Genomic DNA, 16943 nt, shown 5'->3' with positions numbered 1-16943 from the left:
AGAATCTATCAATCTTATTTGACAGAGCAATTGGTAAAATGAATTAAGATACACAGATTCTACTGTTAAAAGGAATATAGTTTTGAGACAAGACAAAAATTATAAGCTGTCAGCTTGTTACTGAATGTTACATTGAATATTTTAATTCTATGATGATTTTTGCTTTGCAACTGTAAGGCAAGGGACATTTGGAAAATAAGGACTCCTTCCCCACAGTTAAGATCGAATCCCTAGCCTCAAAATTTTTTGATTTGCATTTCTAGGACTGGGAAAATAGTGTTTAAGGCTATCATTCTCCTTCTTCCTGCTTCTTTCCCCTCTCTTTTTTTTTTTTTTTTTTTTTTTTTTATTATTTTCCCACTGTACAGCAAGGGGGTCAGGTCATCCTTAGATGTATACATTGCAGTTACAGTTTTTTCCCCCACCCTTTCTTCTGTTGCGACATGAGTATCTAGACATAGTTTTCTTTCCCCTCTCTTTCACAAGTCTACAAGGGAACATTTTAATAAACAGCCTGCATAAGAAATTCTGTCTCAGAGTCTTCAGAGTCACCTTTCCAGGAAACCCAACCTACATCTCCAAATCTATACATGTTTGTGTGTGAGTGTGTTTGTATTTTATCTCTCCTCTCATTCTCTAAATATATAGGCAGAGAGAGAAGACAAACATGGAAAAGGTTAAAAATTGGTCTCTAGGAGTAAAATATAGGTTTTCATCACATTTTTTTCAAATTTTCTACTGCCTTGATGTTTTTCAAAATAAAAAGAAAAGTAGACTAAAAAATGATGTACTAGCAACAAAAGAGACAAAAATGGGAGTGAGCTGGCAAGACGGTGGTAGAGAAAGAGGACGTGCTCACCCTCTTCCACAAACATATCAAAAAAACACATCTATATGTAAAACGATTTGCAGAGAACATCAACTGAATGCTGGTAGGAGAATTTAAACCTCCAAAAAGGGCAAGAAACTCTTGACAGAACTGCATAGAAAAAAAGAAAAAATAGAGAGAGAGAGAAAAGGAATCAGGACGGGTCTAACACTCCCATGAGAGAGTTGTGAAAGAGAAAGGGAACCTACACCCTGGGAAGCCACCTGACCAATGGAAAGATCAGCCGAGTTGGAGGGAACTCCAAGAAGCCAAGAAAAGCACAGCAGCAGGTCTGAAATCCAAAAAGCAGAGTGAGAGACGCACAGACCATCTGAACTACTGGCACAGACACTACAGAATGAGACGCTCGGTGGGGGCTGGGCGCTGAGACTTAGGCTCAGGAGGTCAGTCCCAGGGAGCAAGCTGGGGTTGGTGGTGTGGAGACAGCCTAAAGGACTAGGGAGCGGTGTGCTTCTGGCAGGGGGAATGGTATGCTAAGGGCTGGGGAGTGGAAAGCCACAGCAGAGGGAACTGGGGAGAAGGTCCGGACCCAAAGGAGAGGCAAGGTGCCCCACTGTTGGGAAGGGGAGAGGAAGAGGGGTAGTCTGCCATAGAAAACTCCTTGGGCCCCAGTGTGCACGCTTGCTCACTGGACTGCAGAGAGCTGAGCGCTCCTACCCAGTGCCTTCACCCCAGCTGGCACCCTTGCATGCTGGTGCCCCTGCCCAGCCCACGCGGATCCGGCCCTGCAGGCACCCTCGCGTGCTCCCGGCACCTGTGCCTAGCCCACGTGGATCCGGCCTGCCAGCACCTTCATGCACTCCTGGTGCCCACACAGTGCCCTCACAGAGCCAGCCCCACCAGACCACCCTGGACTGTGCCAAACCACAGTTTGGCTTCCTCAAATTCGCAGAAAAAGAAAAACACAGGCATGATGAAGAAGCTCAGAAACCATTCCCAGTTAAAGCAACAGGAGAATTCACCTAAAGCAATCAACAATGAAACAGACCTCTGCAGTTTGACAGACTTTGAGTTCAAAAGGTAGATAGTGAAAATACTGAAGGAATTAAGAGAGGATATGACAGTAATGCAGATTCCCTCAGAAAGGAGCTAGAAAATATAAGGAGGAGCCAAGATAAATTAGAAAATTCATTTGTAGAGCTATGAACTGAGCTAAAGGCAATAAAGACCAGAAAGAATGATGCAGAGGAACGAATTAGTGATGTGGAAGATAGAATAATGAAAATCACCCAAACAGGAAAGCAGACAGAAAACCAAATGAAAAAACATGAAAGCAATATAAGAGACCTATGGGATAATATAAAGCAGGCCAATCTACACATAATAGGAATTTCAGAAGGTGAAGAAAAAGAAAAGGGAATTGAAAATATATTTGAAGAAATTATGGCTGAAAACTTCCCAAATCTAAAGGATACTGATAACAAGATACAGGAAGCACAGAGGGCCCCAAACAAGTTGAACCCAAACAGGTCCACACCAAAACATATTATAACAAAAACGGTAAAAGTTAAAGATAAACAGAGGATTCTAAAGGCAGCAAGAGAAAGGCAAAGTGTTAATTATAAAGGAACCCCAATAAGGCTATCAGCTGATTTCTCTACAGAAACACTACAGGCCAGAAAGGAGTGGCAAGATATATTTAAAGCACTGAAAGAAAAAATGCAACCTAGAATACTCTATCCAGCAAGAATATCACTTAAAATAGAAGGGGAAATAAAGAATTTAGCCAACAAACAACAGCTGAAAGAGTACAGCAAGATGAAACCCATTCTAAAAGAAATACTGAAAGGGCTTCCCTAAATTTTTTTTTTTAAAAAGGAAGAACTAGGATGGAGGAAACCACAATTGGAAAGCAGTCACTTAAATAAGCCAGCATACAGATCCAAACATGAAGAAGTTAATTAAAAAAAAAAGACATCAAAATCATGCAATGTGGGTAGGGGAAGTAAGAAGAAATAGATTCTTTTTTTTTTTATCTTAATGATGTATTTGAGCCTATATGACTATCAGGCAAAAGTAAGCAGATATAGGAAGGTGTTAACATACTTAAAAAACAGGGCAACCACAAATCAAAGCCAAACATTACATTCACAAAAACTGAAAAGAAAAAATACTCAAGCATAAAAGACAGTTCTCCAAAAAAGACATACAGATGGCCGAGAAACACATGAAAAGATGTACAGTGTCACTCATTATTAGAGAAATGCAAATCAAAACCACGATGAGGTACCACCTTACACCAGCCAGAATGGCCAGCATCCAAAAGTCTACAAACAATAAGTGCTGGAGAGGGTGTGGAGAAAAAGGAACCCTAGTACACTGTTGGTGGGATTATAAATTGGTGCAACCACTGTGGAAAGCAGTATGGAGATTCCTCAGAAAACTAACCATAGAACTACCATTTGATCCAGCAATCCCACTCCTGGGCATCTATCCAGAGAAAACCACGACTCGAAAAGACACATACACTCCAATGTTCATTGTAGCACTATTTACAATAGCCAAGACATGGAAACAACCTAAATGTCCATCGACAGAGGAGTGGATCCAGAAGATGTGGTACATATACACAATGGAATATTACTCAGCCATCAAAAAGAATGAAATACCAGCATTTTTAGCAACATGGATGGACCTAGAAACTATCATGCTAAGTGAAGTCAGCCATACAATGAGACACCAACATCAAATGCTTTCACTGACATGTGGAATCTGAAAAAAGGACACAATGAACTTCTTTGCAGAACAGATGCTGACTCACAGACATTGAAAAACTTACGGTCTCCAGAGGAGACAGTTTGGGGGTGGGGGGATGTGCTTGGGCTGTGGGATGGAAATCCTGTGAAATCAGACTGTTATGATCATTATACAACTACAGATGTGATAAATTCATTTGAGTAATAAAAAAAATTAAAAAAGCATAAAATAAATGGAAACCATCCAACCCAAAAAAGAAAAGAAGAAAAGAGAAACAGAGTCAACTGGAAAATAAGGCTTAAAATGGCAATAAATAAATATCTATCAATAATCACTTTCAATGTCAATGGACTGGGTGCTCAAATCAAAAGACACAGTGGCAGATTGGATAAAAAAGCAAAAACCTTCAATCTGCTGCCTACAAGAAACTCACCTTAGGGCAAAGGATACATACAGATTAAAAGTGAGGGGATGGGAAAATATATTTCATGCCAACGGACAAGACAGGAAAGCAGGAGTAGCAATACTCATATCAGACAAAATAGACTTTAAAATGAAGGCCATAAAGAAAGACAAAGAAGGACACTATTTAATGGTTAAAGGATCCATTCAAGAAGAAGATATTATAATCATCAATATACATGCCCCTAATATAGGAGCACCCAGATACCTAAAACAAATACTAACAGACATAAAGGAGATATTGATGGGAATACAATCCTAGTAGGAGACATTAACAACCCACTCATATCAATGGACAGATCCTCTAGACAGCAAATCAATAAAGCAACAGAGATCCTAGGGAAACAAGAGAAAAGTCAGACTTAATAGACATTTTCAGGACATTACATCCAAAAAAATCAGAATACATATTCTTCTCAAGTGCACATGGAACTTTCTCAAGAATTGATCACATATTGGGGCACAAAGCTAACCTCAACAAATTTAAGAGTATAGAAATTATTTCAAGTATATTCTCTGACCACAATGGCATGAAATTAGAAATAACCCACAGGGAAAGAAATGAGAAAAAACCTACTACACGGAAACTAAAAAACATGCTACTAAAAAAAAAAACAATGGGTCATGAGGAAATCAAGAAGGAAATTAAAAAATACCTGGAGACAAATGATAATGAAGACACAACCACTCAAAATCTATGGGATGCCACAAAAGTAGTGCTCAGAGGGAAGTTCATAGCAATACAGGCCTTCCTCAAAAAAGAAGAAAAATCTCAAACCAACAACTTAAGCCACCACCTAAATGAATTAGCACAAGAAGAACAAGCAAAACCTAAAGTCAGCAGGAGAAAGGAAATCAAAAAGATCAAGGAGGAAATCACTAAAATAGAGATTCGAAAAACAATAGACAAAATCAATCAAATAAAGAGCTGGTTCTTTGAAAAGGTAAACAAAATTGACAAACCTCTGGCTAGATTCACCAAGAAGAGGAGAGAAAAAAACCCAAATAAACAAAATCAGTAATGAAGAAGGAGAAACCACAAAGGATACTACAGAAATACAAAAAACCATATGAGAATACTATAAACTATTACATGCCTACAAATTTGATAACCTAGAAGAAATGGACAACTTTCTAGAGACTTACAACCTGCCAAAACTGAATCAAGAATAAATAGATCAACTGAACAGACCGATCACTAGAAATGAATTGAATACGTCATAAAACAGTCCCTACTAATAAAAGTCTAGGACCAGATGGCTTCACAGGTGAATTCTACCAAACATTCAAAGAGGAACTTATAGACATCCTCCTTAAACTTTTTCAAAAGGTTGAAGAAGGAACCCTCCGAAAGACATTCTATGATGCTACTATCACCCTAACTCCAAAATCAGACAAAGATACCACCAAAAAAGAAAACTATTGGCCAATACCTTTGATGAATATAGCTGTAAAAATTCTCAACAAAATTTTAGCTAACTGAATCCAACAACATATCAAAAAGATCATACACCATGACCAGGTGGGATTCATCCCAAGTTCACAAGGATGGTTCAACATACATAAATCAGTCAACATCATACACCACATTAACAAAAGAAAAGTCAAAAACCACATGATCATCTCAATAGATGCAGAAAAAGCATCTTACAAAGTCCGACATCCCTTCATGATCAAAACTCTCACCAAAGTGGATATAGAGGGAACATTCCTTAACATAATTAAAGCCATTTATGACAAACCCACAGCAAATATAATACTCAATGGAGAAAAGATGAAAGCCTTCCCATTAAAATTTGGAACAAGACAGGAATGCCCACTCTAACCACTGTTATTCCACATAGTATTGGAAGTGCTAGCCACCGCAACTGACAAACAAAAGAAATTAAAGAAATTAAAGGCATCCAAATGGGAAGAGAAGAGGTAAAACTGATGACATGATACTACATATAGAAAACCCTAAGGATGCAACCCAAAAACTACTTGAACTGATCAACAAATTCAGCAAAGTAGCAGGATACAAGATTAACATTCAAAAATAAGTTGCATTTCTGTATACTAACCATGAACTATTAGAAAAGGAATACAAAAATAGAATACCTTTTAAAATTGCACCCAAGAAAATCAAATACCTGGGTATATACCTGACCAAGGAGATAAAGGACTTATATGCTGAGAACTATAAAACATTAATCAAGGAAATTAAAGAAGATGTAAAAAAAATGGAAAGACATTCCATGCTCCTGGGTTGGAAAAATTAATATTATAAAAATGGCCATACTACCCAAAGCAATCTACAGATTCAATGCAATCCCTATTAAATTACCCATGACATTTTTCAGAGAATGAGAACACACAATCCAAAAATTTATATGAACCACAAAAGACCCAGAATTGCCAAAGCAATTCTGAGGAAGAAAAACCAAGAAGGAGGCATAACTCTCCCAGACTTCGGGCGATATTACAAAGCCACAGTCATAAAGACAGTGTGGTACTAGTACCAAAACAGGCAGACAGACCAATGGAACAGAATAGAGAGCCCAGAAATAAACCCAGACACCTATGGTCAATTAATCTTTGACAAAGGTGGCAAGAACATAAACTGAGGAAAAGACAGTCTTTTCAGCAAGTATTGCGGGGAAACCTGGACAGCTGCATGTAAATCAGTGAAACTAGAACACACCATCACACCATGCATGAAAATAAACTCAAAATGGCTTAAAGACTTAAATATAAGACAAGACACTGTCAAATTCCTGGAAGAGAACATAGGCACAACATTCTCTGACATCAATCTTATGAATATTTTCTCAGGTCAGTCTCCCAAAGCAACAGAAATAAAAGCAAAAACAAACCAGTTGGACCTAATCAAATTGACAAGCTTTCACACAGCAAAGGAAACCAAAAAGAAAACAAAAAGACAACTTACAGAATGGGAGAAAATAGTTTCAAATGATGCAACGGACAAGGGCTTAATCTCTAGAATATACAAGCAATTTATACAACTCAACAGCAAAAAAAGCCAACAACCCAATTGAAAAATGGGCAAAATACCTGAAAGACATTTTTTCAGGAAAAATGTATGGATGGCCAACAAGCACATGAAAAAATGCTCAACATCACTGATTACTAGAGAAATGCAAATCAAAACTACCATGAGATACCACCTCACACCAGTCAGAATGGCCATCATTAATAAGTCCACAAATAACAACTGCTGGACAGGGTGTGGAGAAAAGGGAACCCTCCTGCACTGTTGGTGGGAATGTGAGCTGGTACAACCACTATGGAAAACACTATGGAGGTACCTTAGAAATCTATACATAGAACTACCAGATGACCCAGCAATCCCACTCCTGGCCATATATCTGGACAAGACTTTCCTTAAAAAACACACATGCACCCGCATGTTCATTGCAGCTCTGTTTACAATAGCCAAGACATGGAAACAACCCAAATGTTCATCGACGGACGACTGGATTAGGAAGATGTGGTATATACGCACAGTGGAATACGACTCAGCCATAAAACAGAATGAAATAATGCCATTTGCAGCAACGTGGATGGAACTAGAGACTCTCATACTGCGTGAAGTAAGTCAGAAAGAGAAAGACAAATACCACTTATATCTGGAATCTAACATACAGCATAAATGAACCTTTCCACAGAAAAGAAAATCATGGACTTGGAGAATAGACTTGTGGTTGCCAAGGGGGAGGGGGAGGGAGTGGGATAGTTGGGGAGCTTGGCGTTAGTGGATGCAAATTGCCTTTGGAATGGATTAGCAGTGAGATCCTGCTGTGTAGCACTGGGAACTATGTCTAGTCACTTATGATGGAGCATGATAATGTGAGAAAATAGAATGTGTACATGTATGTGTAACTGGGTCATCATGCCATCATGCTGCACAGTAGAAAAAAAATTGTATTGGGGAAATAATTTAAAAAATAAAATAAAACAAAAATAAAAAGTCTAAAAAAATTTTAAAAGAGACAAAAAAGGTACTGACAAATAAATGATGGAAGTCAGAAGACAATGGAAGTATATCTGGAAAAGATGAAAAGAAAATAACTGTTAATTTATAACTCAATGTCCAACAAAAATATCCTTTAAAGGTGAAGGCACAAATACAATAAATACAGAGTGAATTTGTCAGCAGCAGACTCTCCATAAAAGAAATAATAAAGTATGTTATTCAAATGGAAGGAAAGTGATCCCAGTTTGCAGCACAGAGATCCAGGAAGCAATGAATAACAAAAGTAAATATGTGAATAAACATATATAAGTATTAATTTGAGAAAACTAGAATAATAATTTACTTTGTGGAGAAACTGTAGATTTAAGTCTATGAACTTAAAATCTCTCACCTGACTCTCTAGCATTCCCCAGTTCTGACTGAGCAGGAAAAAGACTATATAAACTAATGCACATGGGGCTAAAGGGCAGGAGCCTACACTAAGCAGATAAAACATCTAAGTGGTTTGGGACTCTATCTTTGTCCCTGTACCAAATTTGAAAGCAAAATATAGCACCTCCCTTATCAACTTGAAAAGGACACTGTGACAGCACAGATAAAAACTATAGGAGACAATTCATCATTCATTTAAACTATGCTTTTCAAACTCCTCAGCTAAATATTTTACTTGTGTTTTGGGTGAGTAGCAAATTAAATTTTCCATCATTATTTTCTCTCTATTATAGGGCAAATAATTAGTCATAGTAACAACAACAACAATAGTAATAAACAGCAGAAGCAAAAATAAAAAACCAAAACTATATATACAAGTATACTGGAGTTGACACTCATGAGTCTGAAATTACAGTGTTATTGAGGTTGTGATCTGATCCTTGGAGTCTTCTTTCAGACTCATTGTTGACAGGATTCAGTTTCTTGTGATTATAGGATTGTAATCCCCATTTGTATAATCCCCATAAGATAGTCCCTACTTTCTTGCTTGTTGTCAGCAGGGACTTCGCATTTTCTAGAACTTTATACGAAAGGAATCATACACTATGTATACTCTTCTTTGCCTGGCTTTTTCCATTCGGTATAATGTTGTTGCCTCATTACTTTCTATTTTTTTTCTGCATGGTATCCCATTGCACAGACATAATAATATATTCCCATGTTGACAGACATTTGGGTTGTTAATACTTGGTATCGGTAGTCTTTTTAACTTTACTCATTCTAGTGGTTGTGAAGTGGTATCCCATTAGAGTTTAAAATTCAGGAATGACATGTTATTGGGCACCTTTTTGTCTGCTTCTAACCAGCGTCTGTTTGCATCTTTTGCCCATTTTTAATTAGATTGTATGACCTCTTATTACTGAGCTGTAAGAGTTCTTTACATATTCTGAATAACCCCTTTATCATATAGATGCATAGTGAATATTTTTCCCAGTCTATGATTTGTATTTCAAAGAAGTATTTTTTTATTTTTATTTTTTTCCACTGTACAGCATGGCGACCAAGTTACACATACATGTATACATAATCAAAGAAAGATTTTTGTCTCTTTATTTTTCCTTTACATCCCAGCAGCAGCAAAACATGTTTTGAGGGTTAGTCAGATAAATCCCAGAATCTGAGCTCAATTGTTTATGCTATTATTTCAACAAGAATAATTATTCTTCTGTGTTTCCAACAGTGAAGTATTTACACAACATCTCCCTGATGTCAAATAAAATAATGCCTAGAACAGCACAAAAGGCCCTTAGTTCATTGTCATAAAGTTGTTGTCCGTATGATGTAAGCCTCTCAAAAGTAGCAAGATTGTCATGTTGAAAATCTGCAACTGATTTAAAGTTCACAAGTTATCAGCTCTAATGAATAAACAAACTGAGCTCATCCTCCAAAAGACAGTTTCAGAGACCATCAGAATGCAAAGACAGTCTTAACTTGCTACATTAAGCTTGAGGCTGCTATTGATGTTTTTAGTTACTCAGGAAGCCTGTGTGAAAGCAATTCACTTTGTTACAAATTTCCTGCAAAATTTAATCTGCAACATCACTGATCCCAAACCTGATCCACTCACTGTCCTTCTATATTTAGTCAGTGTCCAAAACATCCCAACGAAACGTACTTGCTTTGTGGCATCAAGTACAATAATACAACAGTAGAAAGGAATCAGAAGAGAGAACGAGAGAGCATGAGCAAGAGTGTGAGCACAAGGCGAGAGGGAAGAACAGCATCTTCCAAGACCGAGTTCCATAAGGCAGAACAAGATGACACTGGAGGAACTATCAAAAATTCCCGAAGAGGTGCTCCCCTGTGGTGCAGCAGGTTAAGGATCAAGTGTTGTCACTGCAGCAGCTGGGTGGCTGTTGTGGCATGGGTTTGATTCCTGGCCCAGGAACTTCCACATGCCATGGGTGTGGCCAAAAAAAAAAAAAAAAATTCCCAAGGAGAAAATGCACTTTAATGGGAGACAAAAGTCATTTGTCTGTAATAACACTGGGGCAGGATGATAATGTGAAATGTAATATTAACTATCATGGTTTACTCTCCCTCAAGCCTCCCGTTGCTGGCATTCACTGCCCACAGGATAAGCACATATGAGCAGAAATGCAAATAGTGACAAAAGGACGGCTCTCTTGGCTTTTGAGCTTTAAAAACCAAGGGCTGGAGTTTCCACTGAGGTGCAGTGGGTTAAGAATCCAACTGCAGTGGTTCAGGTTGTTGCGGAGGTGCAGGTTCAATCCCCAGTCCTGCACAGTGGGTTAAGGATCCAGAATTACCCAGCTGTGGTATAGGTTGCCTGGCCTGGAAACTCCCATATGCCATGGCGTGGCCATAAAAACAAACAAATAAACAAAGAAAGAAATAATCCAAGGGCTATGCCTAAAGAACAAAGTGAGTTTTTCTGTCCCTGCTTTCACCTTCTCTCCATGTATTAGAACGAGATAACAATCCTCTGAACTGATGCTCTCAATCAAAAGAGTTATAATAAAGATCCATGATGACAAAATACAGTTAGTGATCCTGAACCAAACCCTACATCAGAAAGTGAAAGACATCTATAACGAACATGGCTGGGATTATTGGAAATTTTTATATATAGATGTATATTAGCAATACTAGTAAAAGCATTATGTCAATATTAAATTCCCAGATGTGATAAGGTAGGAGAATGCCTTGTTCTTGGGAGATGCATGGTGAAATATTTCAGGGGTGTGTGTGTGGGGGGGGGGGTGCATGTGTGTATAGACAGGTAAACAAATGAGACAAAAAGGTAACCATTTGTGTGTCTAGGAAAAACGTGTACAGATATACATTATGTTAGTCTTACAACTTTCCTGAAGGTTGAGGTTTTCAAAATGAACACACCTTTTGAGATGGGAGGAAAAAGACAGAATCAGAAAGGAGAGAAAAATAGTGAGATGCTGATCAGAGGCTCTCAAAAAAGGAGTGTTTGTTGCAAAAGGGAAAATGATATAATGCTCAGGCGCTATTGCAGGGGGGACTTGTACCCCATTTCCCACCTGGATTCCTCGGAGGCAGGAAGACTTGCCTGGAGGAGTAAGGTAAAGAGGGCTGTGTGGCGTGCTGAAAGCCAATAGGGCTGACGACAGCCAACCACGTGACCCAAGGCAGAGCAGAGCAGCTAAGGCTGCATCACTTCTAGTGCTTCAGAGGGATTTGAAAATTGCCAGCAGTGGGCTGATCCACCTGATGCCATGGTGCTACCTGCCACTCCAGGAAGAAGGATTGAGAAAGAAACCTTCAACTTCCTGATTTTAAACCTGGAAAATCTGAATTTACCCAAAATGACTAATTTTATGTGCGTAACTTAACTGAATGGGATCTTACTGAGATGAGGAGGATGAGTGCTTTTTCTTTCTTTCTTTCTTTTTTTTTTTTTTAAAGGAGTTACATTTCCTTAATACCTGTGTATCTGTCGTCTGAGTTTCTATACTTACAACAACAGACATAACAAACAGATATTGCTTGGATGTTCATAATTTATTCTAAAACTTGTATATTGGTAATTTAATCTAGATTCTGTTCCCAAGGATCCACTGAAATCAGACTTAATGGACTGGGGCAAGAAGAGAGGAGAAGGTGACTTCACATTTATGAATATCAAATATGAGGACTCAGGTTTTGCCTTCCAGCAGCCAAATTCCTTTTTGGGGATGTGCTTCTCTGCTAAACTGACAAACACTTTTAAAGTGACAAATATTTTTTTAAAGAAGCATGTGGAAAAGCTTTCTGAAATCAAAAACCGATTCTAGTGATCACACAGTTGTTTATCTAAGCTCAGGAAAGGCACCTTGTATACTCATAGAATCTTGAAAGAGTTTATAGTTGCAATTATCAGCTTAAATTGTGTTTTAAATGTCAGCCCTCTAAACAAAAAAAAAAAAAAAAAAAAGAAAGAAAAGTAAAAGAAAAACAGAAATATTCCTTGTAGTCTGTGTCATTAAGCTAGATTTTTACTTGGCAGCACTCAAGGTGGGGATTCTTGCAACATTAAGATAATAATCTCCTCTCTGCAGATTTTCAGTACCTTGAGAATTCAAAGATCAAGTTGCTTAGAGACCCCATGGAATCTGCAGAAAAAGCAAACTCTAATCTTGACATCTGTAATTAATGTTTATCTTACTCTGAAAATTCAGTTTGCTGGCAGCTTAGCTGCTCTTTGGAGCTGAATAATGCCCTTGCTACACCATGCCCCACACGCTTTCTATCCCGAGGGTGGGTGGGGTGCTTTGGGGCTCTCTACAGGCTCTTCTCTCTTGGGTACAGTGTCAAGCTCCTGCTCTTGTTATGCAGTGCTTGCAGATACCTAGGCTTCCTTTTAATCAAGCTCCCAACAGATCTCCTGACCAAGGCTAGTGCTGGCCTGGTTTCAGTGCTTTGTATACTGGGGTCTCAAAACAATGTGTATGCATGCCTAGAGCACAGGATTAGTTGAAGGTTGTGAAAATATCCATGTAACATATCAGGTAGTGAAATGTGAAAATATCTGGCATAATTTAAAAATTTTTATCTTTTCTTGGCTAACCCAGACCATTGGCTACTCAGGCAAAAATCAAGCTAAATAAACCTGACCTGATTTATATGTGTGCGCGCGCACACACACACACACACACACACACACACACACACACACACACATTTTATTGTAAGGCATGTGCTAATTGCTCCAGTATTTTTTCCACATATTTACTTTGCAACTCTTTGGACTGAGATGTACAAGTGCTTGGCTAACACATAAATCAATGCTAGCACCAAAATTGAAAAACGAGAATCCATCTTCCATCTCACCCTTTAAAAGACGATTTACTGACTTGCTTAAGTATCCAAAGTAGTTAGAGAGAGCATCATTCATTCAACAAATGCTTACTGAACTCCTACTCTGGGGCTGAGAGTGCCACAGTGAACATGAAAGAGTGGGTCATGCTGCCTCTAATATGCTAGTTAGAAAGGGGAGAGAGACATCAAACAAGGAACAAAATTAATAAAATAATGGTTAGGTGGTGCTAAGTACCTAGAAGAAACTAGAGTGAAGCAAAAGTAAAATGGAGTACCTTAGAGTGGCTGTGGGGCTGCCCCAGATTGAGGGATCAGGGAACGTTCCACTGGAGGTGACGTTTGAGCTGAGAGCTGACTCACAAGCGTTTAGGATATTACAGCTCTGTCTTCTGATTTTTTTTTTTTTTTTTTTTTTTTTTAGGGTCATTTTATGGCTTGGCCAGAAGAAAAAGATTTCCTTGGTACATATTCAAATGCAGTTAATAGAATAAACATCTTGTGTATAGGGTTCTATACTATGAACTCAGTGTCTACCTTCTTCCCTTTTAGGCTTCACTCTAAAATGATATTATTCCACTGGAATCCACTTTGGAGATGTAAGTGGCAAGTCCAGGCCCATTAGCTGTGAGTGATACAGAAATCTCAAAAAGATGTTCCAGCAGAGGCTGTGCTGGCCTTTCAGACAAAAATAATGAGTTCACTGCTGTGCCGGCTGCCATAGGCTTGCACATCTCAGCCTCTATCAGTGACCAAAATCAACTAACGAAATGACTCTTTAAGTGCCTGTGATGAAGAACAGCTATCAACACACTCAGGCAAGCATTCCTCCATTCATATCATCTGTGAATTCTTCAGCCAGCAGTTCCCATGCTCAGGGTGAAAAGCAGACATATTTCTTGTCAGGCAGTTTATCTATTGAGATGCTATAGATGATCACAGTCTATCAAACTGTACTTCATATACGTTATTACTTATGACTTACAGTCAACAGAAATAGCCATCTGAAAGTGTCACCATGCAAAGCTCTAAAAATGAACCACTAGTCACATAACCTTATGCTGATCATTTACCCTGTCTAAATATTAACTTTTTGTATATAAAAAAGAAATTTAACTGGAAGAACTCTAAACAAGTCCCAATTGTATTACTTATTTATGTGTTTATTATTTTTTTGTCTTTTTAGGGCTGCACCCATGGCATATGGAGGTTCCCAGGCTAGGGGTCGAATCGGAGCTGTAGCTGCCAGCCTACACCACAGCCACAGCAACGTGGGATACAAGCTGTGTCTGCAACCTACACCACAGCTCATGGCAACGCTGGATCCTTAACCCACTGAGCAAGGCCAGGAATCAAACCTGCGTCCTCATGGATGCTAGTCAGATTTGTTTCTGCTGAGCCATGATGGGAATTTCAATGAGTTCCAATTTTAGTTCTAATTTCAGTCTTTTAGAAGTCCATGAAAATAATTCAATATATATCTATGCATATATATGCAAGGTAAGATATAAAACATTTTTTAAATGCAAGAAAGAATGACATCTGAACATTTTGAACACTCTGTCCATTGGGAATCTGCTTGGGGCAAACTAATACAAGAGTCAACAGTGGCTTAAACTAATAGGTATTCTTTTTCCCACAGAACATGAAGTCTGGAGGTAGGCTTCAGCTGGATTTGGTTCAGTTGCACCATATGTTAGGGTCAGACTCTATTGATCTTTCCCTTACCTGTATCCTCAGGTTCAAAAATGGCTGCTGCAACTGCAAAAATCATACCCTCACAACTGGCTGAACAGTTTGGGGCAGAGGAAAGCAGTGCTGGTTAGGTTTGATCTTTCTACCAGGAAAACAGAGTATCTTACAGAAGCTTGTGGAATAGCCAGCCCCTTTGGACTCATGTATCATATTCTAGGTCCAAGGGTTGTTGCAAAAGGGAGTGTCCAGCTTCTCTAGCCTGCGGGGTGGGGATCCCTTCAGTGCCTCTTGGGTCAGCCAAGTGATCATTTCAGTATTACACCGTCATATCCCTACATATCTCCTTCATTATAACCCCCAGGATAGTTTATCAAGGGTTTCACTCAAGTGTAGACATGGAACAAACATTAAACTATTGAATAACTGGAATTTTAGAAGGAGCTGGCTTGTAGAAGAGATGAGGGGGGAAAACCAATACCATTTGTGTCAAACTAGAATGCCTCAACATTTATCAAAACAAATTAAAGATAGAAGTTGGCCAATTAAAAAAAATACCCTTTCTAAGTGTACAAGAAAAATACAAGCTTATTGAACAAGAATCTTAGATTATAAGGAATCATAAAGGAGAAAATGAAAGCCAACCCCTGATAAGTAACCCCTGATATATTTGGTATATGCCCTTTTAATGTTTTTCTAAGCATTCTACATATATTCTTCCTCCTCACTCCATTCTTTTTGTAGGTATGCCAGTGTCTTCTGAAATCTACTTTCCTCTACTGAAAATGTCCTTGTCCCCTTTCCATATAGTTTTGGTGTTACATTCCATATGCAGGCGTTAAGAGTACAGACTCAGGCCAACTCTTACCATTACCAGCTGCAGAATCTCATGCAAGAACTTGACCTCTTTGGGCCTTACTTTCCTCATCTTTAAAATGAGACAGTAATACTATCTACACAGAATGTTGTTATGAAAATTAAATGACGTAATCCCTATAACGAACCTAACACAGTGTGGGGCACATGGTAAGTGCTCAGTAAATGTCAGCTATTTTTAATGTATGGAAATACATCAACTAATTTCATTAATCCTGAACTGGTGGATTTTAATGTTGTTTTAAAATATCTGATTTTATAAATGGCCTTTCCATTAATATCCTTGAGTACATCTTTGGAAACATGTCCCATAATTTTCGAAGGCTATATTTTGTCAAGTGTAATTGCTGAGCCAAGTGATATACGCATTTAAATTTTTGACACATTTCATTTTCTTATTTGACACTTATTTCCCTTTAGAAAACTGGTTCTGGACCATGTAGGACTGCTTGTTTCTGTGCACAAAATTGCCTATTTTTCTACACCATTTCCAACACTGGATACTAATTTTTGCCAAACTGGTCAGGGAAAAAAAAAATCTCATTACTTTTTAAATTTGCATTTCTTTGATCAGTAAAAAAGTTTAAGCCTTAAAAATATTGTAAACCATTTATGACTCATGTTCCTTTGTTTGTTTCATGAATTACTTGATTGTATCTTTCAAAGCTTAACTGATTTTTTTTTTGTTCTAGGTGTTGGTTGGCTTCTACGCTCTTTATACTAAAAACTCTAGTGGCAATAATGAATCTGACAATTCTCCAAATATTTCTTTTTTTTTATCTTATTTTATTTTTCCTTTTATGACCACACCTGTGGCATAGGAAAGTTCCTGGGCTAGGGGTTGAATCACTGCAGGCCAACTCCACCGCCATGGCAACACTGGATCCAAGCTGCATTTGTGCATCTGCAACCTACTACGGCTTGCAGCAATGCTGGATCCTTAAGCCACTGAGTGAGGCCAGGGATCAAACCCACATCCTCACTGACACTGTGTTGGGTTCTTAACCCAGCGGAGCCTCATGGGAGCTCCCCAAACATTTCTTTTTACATTCTCAATGACTGGTACCAAAT

The 16943-nt window shown here is 38.4% G+C and overlaps 1 protein-coding gene across 14 annotated transcripts in view; it reads right to left on the bottom strand.

The window, feature by feature from the left end:
- The window catches only part of SLIT3 (slit guidance ligand 3), a 914676-nt gene that overhangs the window by 881966 nt on the left and 15767 nt on the right, over nt 1–16943 (bottom strand). The window contains exon 1 of one of the 14 annotated variants that reach the window (XM_085001798.1): nt 13583–13665. The exons of the other annotated variants lie outside the window; for them this stretch is intronic. The gene's annotated coding sequence lies outside the window, so the exon portion shown is untranslated. Of the gene's footprint in view, nt 1–13582; nt 13666–16943 lie in introns of those variants that run through there. 14 annotated transcript variants of the gene reach the window in all.

This window comes from Sus scrofa, chromosome 16 (assembly GCF_054392235.1).
Source record: "Sus scrofa isolate SSC_HxYL_T2T_F1_AM1 chromosome 16, Sscrofa_HxYL_maternal_Yorkshire_Landrace_v2.0, whole genome shotgun sequence".
Lineage (NCBI taxonomy): Eukaryota > Metazoa > Chordata > Mammalia > Artiodactyla > Suidae > Sus > Sus scrofa.
This window is presented reverse-complemented; position numbering and strand designations above follow the sequence as displayed.